Source organism: Hyla sarda, chromosome 1 (genome assembly GCF_029499605.1).
Source record: "Hyla sarda isolate aHylSar1 chromosome 1, aHylSar1.hap1, whole genome shotgun sequence".
Classification (NCBI taxonomy): Eukaryota; Metazoa; Chordata; class Amphibia; order Anura; family Hylidae; genus Hyla; species Hyla sarda.
Genome location: NC_079189.1, coordinates 184,769,879 through 184,774,671, shown reverse-complemented (window position 1 = coordinate 184,774,671; position 4,793 = coordinate 184,769,879). Strand labels below are relative to the sequence as shown.

At 46.3% G+C, this 4,793-nt stretch overlaps 1 non-coding gene across 1 annotated transcript; it reads left to right on the top strand.

The window, feature by feature from the left end:
* The first annotated feature begins 383 nt into the window (after window positions 1-383).
* Window positions 384-455, top strand: TRNAC-GCA (transfer RNA cysteine (anticodon GCA)). Its single transcript has one exon. It is a non-coding gene; the product is annotated as a tRNA-Cys (tRNA).
* The last annotated feature ends 4,338 nt before the right edge of the window (window positions 456-4,793 follow it).

The following is a 4,793-nucleotide window of genomic DNA, read 5'->3' as shown; positions in this document are numbered from 1 at the left end:
TGCACAAAGGGGGGGGCTCGAACCTAACAAACCTGTATAACTTTTTGGCACCAGTTGTTTTGACAAAAAGAGAAAATGCAAAAAGGGGGGCTCAAACCTAAGACCAAGCTACTTCTTAGGCTTGCTATATCTACAATTCGAGCCCCCCTCTCTTTTTGGCACGCAGGGCACGCAGATGATAAGTACTGGAACGATTGAGAGCTTTAAATGTATGTAACTTACAAATCTGTGTAACTTTTTGACATCAGTTGATTTAAAAAAATAATTTTTTCCCACCTGTTCAGATACATTTGACTGGAACAGTACAGGCAAGCCGAAGAGCTAGTTCGGACCTAGGTTCGAATCCCCCCTCTGTGCGTTTACACTGGAAAGCTTTGTGTTGCGGGGGTATAGCTCAGTGGTAGAGCATTTGACTGCAGATCAAGAGGTCCTTGGTTCAAATCCGAGTGCCCCCTAACACAAATTTTTTTGCTTTACAACTTAACCATATCCCACAAATGTAGTTTCTTGCAGAAAATCGCCTCATCCAGTCAATGAGCAGCCACCCTGGAGCGCAGAGGTTCAAGAGGTCCTTGGTTCAAATCCAAGTGCCTGCTAATGCATAATTTTTTCTTTACAGCTCAACCATATCTCATGTATGTAGTTTATTGCAAAAAATTTGCAATGTTGAGGTACAGACATTGCTAATTTTTTAGCAATAGCTCAGTGGTGGAGCATTGTGGTCAGGCAGAAAAGAACTATAGTGAAAATTGTATACTTACCGTAATTTTGCTTTCTTCAAGACAGAAGGCAGCATAGAAGGGATATTCCCGGCCTCTTTTATTCCCAGTAGGACCGCCCACCTACAAAAAACTCAAACGAAGATTAACCAACTGGCAACAGACATACCTCATAAGTAGCCAACACACCTGCACGCAATTGTGTAAATGACTAGACTCTTTTCTGGTTGCACAAATTAAATTTATTGGGAGGGTTATATGTGCTGCCTTCTGTCTTGAAGAAAGCAAAATTACGGTAAGTATACAATTTTCACTTTCTTCTACGACATTCGGCAGCACAGAAGGGATGCTCGCTAGCAGCTAATAACAACAAAAAAGGGGGGGGGGTCAATCTTGTAATGCAGCAGACAAAACCCCCGAACTGAAGGCTGGACTCTGTGCCTGGATATCGAGCCGATAATGCTTGATAAATGTGGATGAAGTTGACCACGAAGCAGCATTGCAGATGTCATTCAGCGGCACTTGCGCTCTCTCAGCCCACGAAGTCGCCGTAGCACGAGTTGAATGGGCTTTCAAAGGAAAAGGCGGCTCTAAATTCTCCAACCTGTAAGCTTCTATGATTGTGGATTTTATCCATCTTGCCAGTGTATCCTTTGCCGCTTTACACCCCTTTCTTGGTCCTCCAAACTGTACAAATAAATTTTCGTCCCTACGGAAACCTTCTACTCTGGAGAGATAGTTTAACAGAGTGCTCTTCACATCTAGAGATTGAAGATTATCTTCATCTTCAGGGGGGCAAAAATTTGGCAAAAAAACTTCTCTGTTGACGTTGACTTCTGAAGCGACCTTGGGAACAAAGGAGGGAACAGTCCTGAGCAGAACTCCACTCTGTGTGAACTTGATGTAGGGAGACTTGGAAGACAGGGCCTGTAATTCTCCAAGACGTTTAGCAGACGTGATTGCCACCAAGAACAAAGCTTTGCAAGAGACCCACTTGATATCTGCTTCAGCGATCGGTTCGAAGGGTGCCCCTGTGAGACTCTTCAGGACTAGTGGCAAGTCCCAAATGGCAACTGGAGTCTTGACAGTCGGTCTAAGGTTCTTTAGAGCTTTAAAGAATCTGGAGATCAAGGGTTGGTTGGCAAATCGACCATCTGTAAAAGAGTTAATAGCTGTTACATGAACTCTGAGTGTATTGGGCTTCAACCCTTTCAAATAGCCGTCCTGCAAGAATTGCAGCACCACTGGAAGCGAGATCTCTGGGTCCCCTTTCTCAGCCTTCCAGGATAAAAATCTTCTCCATACTCTAGAGTATAGCTGGTTAGTAGATGGCTTGCGAGCTGATAGAAGAGTGTCTATGACTTCTTCAGACAGGCCGCTGTCTCTAAATTTTCTCCTTTCAAACTCCACACAGTCAGATGTAAGCGCTCTAGATGTTGATGGAAAAAACCTCTCTGGAGAAGTAGATCTTCGTGTAGAGGGAACTTCCAGAAATTGCCTTCTGACAGTCGAAGCAGAAGCGGGAACCAATCCCTGCGAGGCCAGAAAGGGGCTATAAGTAGTACTGTCAGTCTGACCAGGATGATCTTGTTCAAGACACGGCTCATGAGAGGGATTGGAGGAAACAGAAATACATGAAGCCCCCTCCAGCTCATGGTCAGAGCATCCAGATGATCTGGTTGATCTATCTTGTACAAGGAACAGAACTTCATCAACTTCCTGTTCTGTCGGGTAGCCATGAGGTCCCATTGGGGACATCCCCACCTCAGAATGATTTGGGAGAAGTACTTCGGGTTCAGCTCCCACTCGTTGGGGTTCAAGGTGTACCTGCTCAGGAAATCTGCCTGGTAGTTCAGCTCCCCTTTTATGTGGATCGCCGAGAGCGAGGCGAGATGGTGTTCGGCCCAGTTCATGAGCATGCTGCACTCGTTTTGCAGAGCCTGAGACCTTGTTCCACCTTGTTTCCGCAAGTAATGTACTGAGACTGAGTTGTCCGACTGGACCAGCACTGGAGTGTCCTTGACAAGGGGAGTAAAATGCATCACTGCTAATCTTATTGCTCTTAGCTCCCTCAGGTTTGAGGAGAACAGTCTTTCTCTTGGAGACCAGGATTTTTGGATCCACTGACCTTTGTAATGCGCTCCCCAGCCGAACTTTGAGGCGTCTGTTGTAATTATAGACTGATCTTGTAGTCTGAAGCAGTTGCCTCGTGACAAATTCTCCTTGTCTAACCACCAGTGAAGAGTTGATCGTGTGTGAGGTGAGAGACACAGCGGGGCTGAAAGGTTTTCTGGACGACGATCCCAAACCTGCAAATTCTCTGTCTGGAGTTCTCTCATGTGGGCCTTGGCCCATGGTACTGCCTCTATGGCAGCAGTCATCAGTCCTAAAACTTTCATCGCTGTTCTTATCTGCATCACCGGCGTCTGAATCAGATCTGTGACAGATTGTATAATCCTCATCTGTTTGTCCAGTGGCAGGAGGACTCTCTCTGCGGACGAATCCAAAATGAGGCCTAGGAATTTCTTCCGTCTTGCAGGCACGAGGTCTGATTTTTCTTTGTTGAGAAGAAAACCACACTCTTGGAGGAGATTCAGAGTCCTCTGCAGATGATGTAGTAGAAGATCTTGAGACGTTGCAACGAGCAGCCAATCGTCTAAATAAGGCACGATCTGGACTCCCTGTAGTCTTAGGGCTGCTACAATGACTACTGCTACCTTCGTGAATACTCTTGGGGATGAAGACAGGCCGAAGGGTAAAGCGCGGAATTGAAAATGTTCCACCTTTCCATGATGGACGACTGCGAGTCTGAGGTATTTTCTTGACTCGAGGTTTATCGGAACATGTAAATAGGCGTCCATGAGATCTAAGGTAATCATCCAGTCGTCCTTCTGGAGTAAAGTGGTGGCGGATCTTATGTTGTCCATGCAAAACTTTTCTCTTTTTAAAAATCGATTTAGGTATCGCAAGTCGATTATGAGCCTCCATCTGCCACCTGGCTTTGGGACAGGAAAGATCGGGGAGTACACCCCCTGTCCTAGTTGGTTCACCGGAACTGGCTCCAGGGCATCCTTCATCAAGAATTCCTGTAGGAGAGACTGCATAACCCCATCGCTCTTGTTCAAGAGAAACTTTTCTGGAGGACACTCCAGGAAATTTAGGCTGTAACCTATAGAGATAATTTCTAAGACCCAGCTGTCTGTTGTAATCTTCTGCCAGGCTGCTTGATGTCTCAGCAGCCTGCCCCCTACAGTATCCCGGAGCCTGGCGTCAGAACTCTGACCTGGGTTGTTTGGACTGCGTCTGCTTCCCTCTTTTGTTGCTGTTCTGGAAGCGACGAGTGGATCTTCTGTCCTGAAAGGATCTTCTCTTGTAAAAAGACCTCCTGACCCTGAAGGGACGAAAGGACTTCTTCTTTTCTGAGAAAGGAAATTTTAACTCCTTCGTCTCCTTGCCTGGAGCTAAAATATCCTCTAACTGGGAGCCTATCAGGAAACCCGGCTCGAAGGGAAGGGCACAAAAATTAATCTTTGAAGAGGTCTCGCCCGGCCAAGGCTTAAGAAAAACAATTCTTCTGGCAGAATTTAAAACTGCAAGATTCTTAGCGCAGACTCTGGTTACATCTAGCGGGAAATCGCAGGAAAATTCCGCTGCTACCTTCAGGGTGGCGACTTCCTCCAGTAGCTCCCTTCTGGGAACTCCTTCTTCTATGTCCCTGCTCAACTGACTGAGCCAGACTCTTAAGGCCCGAGCAACTGGTACTGCGGATAAGGCCGCTTTAGTCATTGCAGCTGTATAAGAATAAGTACGCTTCAGGAGAGTATCCATCTTCTTATCTAGAGGGTCTTTCAGAATAGAGGTATCATCTGCAGGCAGAAGAGTACTCTTAGATAGCTTAGCCACTGGTGTGTCTACCTTGGCTGGGTTCTCCCACTTCTCTGAAACATTTGGATCCAGCTTGTAAACTGAACGAAACCTGGACCCCAATTCTAACCTGTGCTCCGGCTTCTTCCACTCCTTTTCCATCACTGTCTTTAACACCGGATGGGCTGCAAACACATTGGACACCTTCTT